General features: G+C 41.7%; 1 long non-coding RNA gene across 14 annotated transcripts in view; it reads left to right on the top strand.

Moving 5' to 3' along the window:
• The window catches only part of LOC128686901 (uncharacterized), a 141,085-nt gene that overhangs the window by 29,730 nt on the left and 102,386 nt on the right, over window positions 1–8,969 (top strand). For 13 of the 14 annotated variants that reach the window (XR_011393954.1, XR_011393949.1, XR_011393963.1 and 10 more), the window contains one exon: window positions 8,891–8,939. The exons of the other annotated variant lie outside the window; for it this stretch is intronic. This is a non-coding gene — a long non-coding RNA (uncharacterized lncRNA). The remainder of the gene's footprint in view (window positions 1–8,890; window positions 8,940–8,969) is intronic. 14 annotated transcript variants of the gene reach the window in all.

Genomic DNA, 8,969 nt, shown 5'->3' with positions numbered 1-8,969 from the left:
GAAAAGACTTTATCTCCGATGTTACGTAAAAGATCACCCAGTACAGGAAGTGGGAAGTGATCTGGAATAGTTTTCGCATTTAACTTCCTAAAGTCAATCACTGGGCGCCAAGTACCATCCTTCTTAGGTACTAGGATCAAGGGTGCATTCCAAGGTGAATTGCTAGGTGCAATAACTCCATCATCAAGCATTTGATTGATCAATTCTTCTGCGACAGCAACTTGTGAATGAGGCATTCTGTACGCAGGTATGTAGATAGGTCTAGTACCAGGTTCAAGTGGAATACGATGGGACAATAAGTTCGTTATACCCATCTTCTCACCTGGTAAGGCAATGGCTTTACGACGTTCAACAGAGTCAACAAACGTTTGACTTCACCTGGGAAGTCAGTGGGAGCTAAGTCTTTCTCCTCAACTGGTGGAACAGATTGATCCAGTGAAGTGGATGAGGTCTCCCCGGTAGAAATAGCACCGACCCACTGGTCAGGTGACAACTCATCCTCTACCTGAACAGGGTAAGGATAGTGAACAAGGTCAACAAAATTGGTATTTGCTCTGAGGCGAACACTGTGACCAGAAGTGTTGGCTAGGAAGAAATGGATCTTACTATCTCTTACAACATGTAAGGATGGTTCAACAAATATGCCTTTTACTTTGCAAGAATCACTGTCAACTAGGACGTTATCACCATCTGGAACACTAGGAACAACTACAGACACTCTAGTGAGGGCACTAGCTGCGACAGAAACGTCTTTCTGCAGACGGCATGTGACATCAACAAGAGATGGCATTACTAGTTGCTAGTAATTGTTTTCCGACAAGGCGTCCCCTGTGGAGAAACTACTACTTGAACTAGCAGACATTGCAGGGATAGGCTCAGCACTCAAGGTAGTCAGAGCGTCCTCGGACACTTGAGGTAACTGGACACTATCTTGCAAGTCTATAGTTGCAGGAACACAGACAGAAGTGACAGGATCATCAGTGCCTGACCGCTTGGGTACGCTACTGGAAAATGCACTGGCCTGTAAGGACTTAATTCGAGTGTCATACTCTGCGGCAGTATGGCAGATCTCGGATCCAAGCTGGTAACCCCAAAATGGTACGATCAAGTCATCAATTTGGGCATGCCATCGGTACGGGTCGAGCACAATGCGTAAGTCTCGCATGGAAGCAAATCCCAATAGAAGGCCACCAGGGAAAGTAATCTGGTCGACAACAAGGAAGGAAGCAGTGAAGTGTCTACCTTGGATAGAAAAGGTTAGGGAAGTCCGACCTCGGACACGCAGGTGAGAACCAGCTACTCCACTAAGGGAGGACACATGAGTCGGTTCTACGAGAAGGACATGTCGTAACTGCTTATCCTTAAACAAACTAGACCTAATAATATTGACTTGCACACCAGAGTCCATGAACAAATGAACGGGCGCATTATGAACAGATGCTTGCACTATAGGGCCTATGGTTGCATTGGAAGTTATGTGCAAACAAAAAGGTGGATTGTCATCAGAAAAAATTTGTTCCACTTCATCCCCAAAATCATCTATGTCAGAGACATGTGAAGCAACATCATCAGCAGGATTGTCATTCTCGAGACTGCTTAAGGCTTCAAAGGAATTGTGAACGGGGATGGTGTACTCATTATCACCTACTGTCACCATGGGACGGTTTGACTGGGGCGCTCGAATTCCCCCGAATTGGAAGAACGAGCCTGGTTCTGGTTAGTTTGAGAATTGAAAGAATGAGCCTGGTTCTGGTTATTTTGAGAACCACGATATATGTTTCCTCTACGGGTTCTGCGGTTGGAACGGCTACGGAAAGACCTAGAGTACTGAAGGTTATAGAGAGCATTGCACTCAGATGTGTCATGTCCATGTATTCTATGATAAGTACAGTAGAGAAGATCTGGGTACTCAACATCAGTACGACGTCTCTTAGGGTAACTATCAGGACAATTAATTGCAATATGGCCACGGAAACCACAGTTATAACAAGTCCGCCGACCATGGTTACTGAATGTACTATGAATACTACGAGGTTTATAACGACTCTGTACACTGGTTCTTGGTGATCGCGGAGATGGTTGACGACCACGATTTGTCTCTGTGGCGCAAACAAGAGGTGGTGCAGACTGAGGCATATGTGTGACATTACTTTTGATACATGGGAAAGTACCCTGGGGGCACAAGGAACGTACATGATTTAAGGCTGTAAGTGGTTCCATCGTCACAGTTGGAGGATGAGCCTCATAAGCACACACAGAAGCAGGCGGCATTAGTTCTTTGATTGCTCCAAAAGCTGCTATTTTAGCAAGCGATTCTGTAAATGGTTTAGCCTCCTCAGGGAGAAAAGCTGAGGACTGGACAGCATTGATAAATGATGATAAAAGTTTGTCTAATCTAACAGCAAATGCACTCAACGATTCATTACTCGGTGTAGCATTCACTAGTTCCCTAAGAACGACATATGGATCAGCTGTTTTTACTGGGACAAGGAAAGAACGAATCAGTTCCTCATATTGTGACCACTTAGTAAGATTCCTGAAGTCACGCATATCAAGGAGATCAACAACGTGAACAGCAGCAGGGGATCAATGAAGAGCTTCTTTAGCAAGTCTAATAAGACTTTCCTCTGAAGGAGGACCTTCAACTAGAGCTCCAGCACGAGAACGAATGGCAGTAAACCATGCTTCAAGACTATGTACATGGCCATTGAATAAAGGTAACGCATCAAGGGAATCACGAGTATAACTATAGTGTATCTCGGTGTCTGGGTCGGTCTGTCAGTCGCTAAGGAATTGTGAGGACTGATGACAGGAGCAGCAGTAGCCTGAGAGGTCTGAGTGTCGACATTCACTAAAGTATCACTTGACGGTATGTGAGACATAATGGCAAAGAAGTTGCTGGAGAACAAATAAGGCAAAAATAATGAACAATAAAAATGATACAAAATTCTAGAATTGAAATAAAAGAGATGCAACTAATTCTGCAGAAGTAATAAAAAATGTCCAAGATACACTGCAAGAGGAAGGACAACTCAATGTGAAGGACTATTGGCCAAGATAAAAATTACATTGAAATATACAAGTAAAAATATTACTGGAGACTGAATTAAATGCAAAAGGAGCTGTCTTTACTCTTGCTAATAAAGAAATTAATTAAGAAAATTTTAAATCAATGTAAAAAGTATAAAATAAAATTACTAAATTGTATGCAACGGGAGATAACTGGGAAATTTAAATATTTTCTAAGAATGCATAAACAAAATTAAAATATAATGCCAAGATAACATCAGGAAAATTAATAAAATGAAAAAAAACAAGATGCAATAATGAACTGAGAATAATAATGCATAAAAATATCAATAAAAGAAAATAATTCACTGCAGAAGAAGTGCAACAAAATAATTCACTGCAGAACAAGTGCAACAAAATAAGGTGTAGAAATAATCACTGCAGTAATAAAGTGTCACTGGGAAAACTCAGGTTAAATAATGAAATAAAAATATGAAGAAAAACTGATTGAACACTTTAACTCTTAATTGTAAATTAGACAAAACAATTTACTCAGAGTAAAGAAAACACTTTACGTTAAAAGTAATTGAAATTGCATCAAGAGTGAATTAGTTGAAAGAAATATAAAAATATGAATAAAAATAAAACAAAGGAACAAAACGGGAAGTGTAACACTTGCAAGTGGCAGGGCACACAACACTTAATCACGTATTCATTATCTTAGTATATTCTTACAACAAAATCTTGCTGTGACTGATACGACAAAAATTTGCTGGCAAAAATAATGGTACACAGTCTGCAAAAAAATTAGAGGAATGAGACACTGCTGGCATACGAAAAAAAGAGACACATAGAAATAAATGGATAATTTGGTAAACTGGGGTGAATATCACTGCATGAAATACAATGACAATTACTGGAGAATACAACGCTGAAAGAATACAATAAAAAAAATGAATCACTTCACAGAGTGACTGACTGGTACACTACACAATAATACTTACTACAGACAGAGAGTAGCATAAAAAAAAAACAGATAAAAAAATATGAGATGAGCGATAACACTGAAAAATATTGTAAAAATAACGAGTCAAAGAAACACTGAGTCTACACTGAAAACACAAGGTTTAGAGTACACAAGAAATTCACTATAAATGTCTCACACACACAAATGTCTTTAAATGCAAGAAAAATGTCTCTAAACAGAAAATTATGGAGTCTAGAGTGGTCGACGGGATGACTGGTGATGAGGAAGGTTGTCCTGCGCGGTGATGACGCCAACACTCACACTGAATCGTGAAGAAATGCGCTTTCTCGGTGAACTCGCATAACTGGCTTTATCGTTGGCGCTCGGCTACATCTCTTGACCAATTATGTGAGCCAAAACAGTATTAGGACCCGGTACAAGGGTGCAAACAACCACAGGTAGATGAGGTGGATGGCTGGTGGTGGTGGGTGTGACTCTCACTGGCGCTCACTGGGGCGCACTCCACTCACTACCCACGAAGGTGGCTTGATAAGCCACTATGCCACAGGAATGGTGAAATTCACTCTTAGCATCCAAGCACAAAGCGATATAGACAGTACTTCAGAGGAACTTGGTTTACTTCTTACTGCGTGGCTTACTTCTCTCTCTCAGCTGGGTTAGAAGCTGGGTTGGCTGACTGGCTTAACCCACGAGAATGGCTGACTGGAAGACGTGTAACGATGCACACAGCACGGAGGAGCAGGTGGATGACAGGAGACAGGCTGGATGATAGGCTGACTGGCGTACACTTCCACAGTCTGGCTTACTGACTGGCTTAATTGCAAAATCCGGGTCAACCCCTCGGAGATTGAAGCAATTAGCACACGAACTAAGCCAGGAAGCTTGAAACGGCTGCAACAGGCTTGCAGGCTACAGGGTGGAGGTTGGGAGGGGAGCGAGTAGCTGGTGGGTGAGACGGTTCACCTTTGACCCTGCCGGCTACTCAAAAACAGTCTTCTAACGTCTTGAATTACCCGTAAAAACTTAAATCCACGCTCCACCCCGGTGCCACCATTTATCATGTGGGAGTTCGAACACGTGGATAGGGTAAAGTAATACTCACGTAGGCTGGAAGTGCGTATAATTACGGATAATGTGGGGAGCGCCCAAACAGCCTGCCTGCCTCTCTGCTCTCTCTCGTATAACTGACTGGCCGCCCACAGTACCCATATGTGAGGGGGTCTTTGAATACTGCTGTGGTCAGCACAATATGAATACAGACAGTGACTCAGGCAGAGACGGTTGGTAGTGAGTCATCTACTGGTACACTGGTAACTGGTTACTACTACTGAGATCAGACGTGTTCCTCTTTTCAGACAGAATGACAAAGAAAGATTTCATTTCTGGTTTTAAGTGGCTACTGGAATTTAACCCTTAAACTTACAATTTTTTTTTTGTTTATTAACACGCTGGCCGATTCCCATCAAGGCAGGGTGGCCCGAAAAAGAAAAGCTTTCACATCATTCACTCCATCACTGTCTTGCCAGAAGGGTGCTTTACACTACAGTTTTCAAACTGCAACATTTGCTCCCCTCCTTCAGAGTCCAAGCACTGTACTTCCCATCTCCAGGACTCAAGTCCGGCCTGTCGGTTTCCCTGAATCCCTTCATAAATGTTACTTTGCTCACACTCCAACAGCACGTCAAGTATTAAAAACCATTTGTCTCCATTCACTCCTATCATGCCTGCTGGAAGTCCAAGCCCCTCACACACAAAACTTTTACGCCATCCCTCCAACCTTTCCTAGGCCGACCCCTACCCCGCCTTCCTTCCACTACAGACTGATGCACTCTTGAAGTCATTCTGTTTTGCTCCATTCTCTCTACATGTCCGAACCACCTCAACAACCCTTCCTCAGCCCTCTGGACAAGAGTTTTGGTAATCCTAACTTCCAAACTACGAATTCTCTGCATTATATTCACACCACACATTGCCCTCAGACATGACATCTCCACTGCCTCCAGCCCTCTCCTCGCTGCAACATCATCACCCATGCTTCACACCCATATACGAGCGTTGGTAAAACTATACTCTCATACATTCCCCTCTTTGCCTCCAAGGACAAAGTTCTTTGTCTCCACAGACTCCTAAGTGCACCGCTCACCTTTTTCCCCTCATCAATTCTATGATTCACCTCATCTTTCATAGACCCATCCGCTGACACGTCCACTCCCAAATATCTGAGTACATTCACCTACTCCGTACTCTCTCCCTCCAATCTGATGTCCAATCTTTCATCACCTAATCTTTTTGATATCCTCATAACCTTACTCTTTCCTGTATTCACTTTTAATTTTCTTTTGCATAACCTACCAAATTCATCCTCCCAACTCTGCAACTTCTCTTCAGAATCTCCCAAGAGCACAGTGTCATCAGCAAAGAGCAACTGTGACAACTCCCACTTTGTGTGATACTTTATCTTTTAACTCCAACCCTCTTGCCAAGACCCTCGCATTTACTTCTCTTACAACCCCATCTATAAATATATTAAACAACCACGGTGACATCACACATCCTTGTCTAAGGCCTACTTTTACTATGAAATAATCTCCCTCTTTCCTACATACTCTAACTTGAGCCTCACTATCCTCATAAAAACTCTTCACTGGTTTCAGTAACCTACCTCCTACACCATACACCTGCAACATCTGCCACATTGCCCCCCTATCTACCCTGTCATACGCATTTTCCAAATCCATAAATATCACAAAAACCTCTTTAGCCTTATCTAAATACTGTTCACTTATGTTTCACTGTAAACACCTGGTCCACACACCCCCTACCTTTCCTAAAGCCACCTTCTTCTTCTGCTATCCTATTCTCCGTCTTACTCTTAATTCTTTCAATAATAACTACCATACGCTTTACCAGGTATACTCAACAGACTTATCCCCCTATAATTTTTGCCATCTTTTGTCTCCTTTGCCTTTATGCAAAGGAACTATGCATGCTCTCTGCCAATCCCTAGGTACCTTACCCTCTTCCATACATTTATTAAATAATTGCACCAACCACTCCAAAACTATATCCCCACCTGCTTTTAACATTTCTACCTTGATCCCATCAATCCCGGCTGCCTTACCCCCTTTCATTTTACCTACTGCCTCATGAACTTCCCCCACACTCACAACTGGCTCTTCCTCACTCCTACAAGATGTTATTCCTCCTTGCCATATACACGAAATCACAGCTTCCCTATCTTCAACATTTAACAATTCCTCAGAATATTCCTTCCATCTTCCCAATACCTCTAACTCTCCATTTAATAACTCTACTCTCCTATTTTTAACTGACAAATCCATTTGTTCTCTAGGCTTCCTTAACTTGTTAATAATCTCACTCCAAAACTTTTTCTTATTTTCAACAAAATTTGTTGATAACATCTCACCCACTCTCATTACAAGTGACCAAAAAATAACCCTCCACTCGATGCAGGAAGGGGCAAATTTCTGCCGTGACATTTTTAAGTATTCACAGGATTTTGCCCATGTACATTGGCCTAAGACATATAATTTAAATAGCTTTAACACAAACTTTAAATATACTTTTGCAGGTAATAATATGAAGAATATTGTATTGTGTAGGTTACTCAAATTTCAAAATATATTGTTGAGGTGAATCATAGAATTGATGAGGGGAAAAGGGTGAGTGGTGCACTTAGGAGTCTGTGGAGACAAAGAACTTTGTCCTTGGAGGCAAAGAGGGAACTGTATGAGAGTATAGTTTTACCAACGTTCTTATATGGGTGTGAAGCATGGGTGATGAATGTTGCAGCGAGGAGAAGGCTGGAAGCAGTGGAGATGTCATGTCTGAGGGCAATGTGTGGTGTGAATATAATGCAGAGAATTCGTAGTTTGGAAGTTAGGAGGAGGTGGGGGATTACCAAAAATCTTGTCCAGAGGGCTGAGGAAGGGTTGTTGAGGTGGTTCGGACATGTAAAGAGAATGGAGTGAAACAGAGTGACTTCAAGAGTGTACCAGTCTGTAGTGGAAGGAAGGCGGGGTAGGGGTCGGCCTAGGAAAGGTTGGAGGGGGGGTAAAGTAGGTTTTGTGTGCGAGGGGCTTGGACTTCCAGCAGGCATGCGTGAGCGTGTTTGATAGGAGTGAATGGAGACAAATGGTTTTTAATACTTGACGTGCTGTTGGAGAGTGAGCAAAGTAACATTTATGAAGGGATTCAGGGAAACCGGCAGGCCGGACTTGAGCCCTGGAGATAGGAAGTACAGTGCCTGCACTCTGAAGGAGGGGTGTTAATGTTGCAGTTTAAAAGCTGTAGTGTAAAGCACCCTTCTGGCAAGACAGTGATGGAGTGAATGATGGTGAAAGTTTTTCTTTTTCGGGCCACACTGCCTTGGTGGGAATCGGCCAGTGTGATGATAATAAAAAAAATAATTGTTCAGTTTATACTGTAATCATTTGACTTGAACTCTTAAAGTCGTCATATAAATCTAAAGCCTTGTTGAAACCTTTGATGATAATGGAATTACTGATTAACATTAATGAAACACTCACTGGCTGAATTTTGTCTGATTGCAATAAATATGAGATAATTATTTGGTAGAAAGGCATATAGTATTTATACTGTGTATTTTGCAGGACAAGGTTTTATGAGGAAGAGCAACAGTAACTGTCTACACTAATACTAAGTCTCACCTCAACATTGAAGATGTATAAAAAAAAAAATAGAGAAAGTCAAATTAATCTCTAAACTTTATTGCAAGCCTTTATGATGATAATGGAATTACCGATTGAAATTAATGAAACATTCAATGGCTGTATTTTGTCTGATTGTAATAAAGATGAAGATAATTATTTGGTTGAAAGGCAGATGTAAATTATACTGTGTATTTTACAGAACAGAGATTAAAGAAGAGGAAGGGCAACAGTAACTGTCTACACTAGTGGTAAGTCTCTTCTCAACATTGAAGTATAAA

This window comes from Cherax quadricarinatus, chromosome 1 (genome assembly GCF_038502225.1).
Source record: "Cherax quadricarinatus isolate ZL_2023a chromosome 1, ASM3850222v1, whole genome shotgun sequence".
NCBI classification, from domain to species: Eukaryota; Metazoa; Arthropoda; class Malacostraca; order Decapoda; family Parastacidae; genus Cherax; species Cherax quadricarinatus.
The sequence above is the reverse complement of the archived record's forward strand: the minus strand, read 5'-3'. Positions and strand labels throughout refer to the sequence as shown.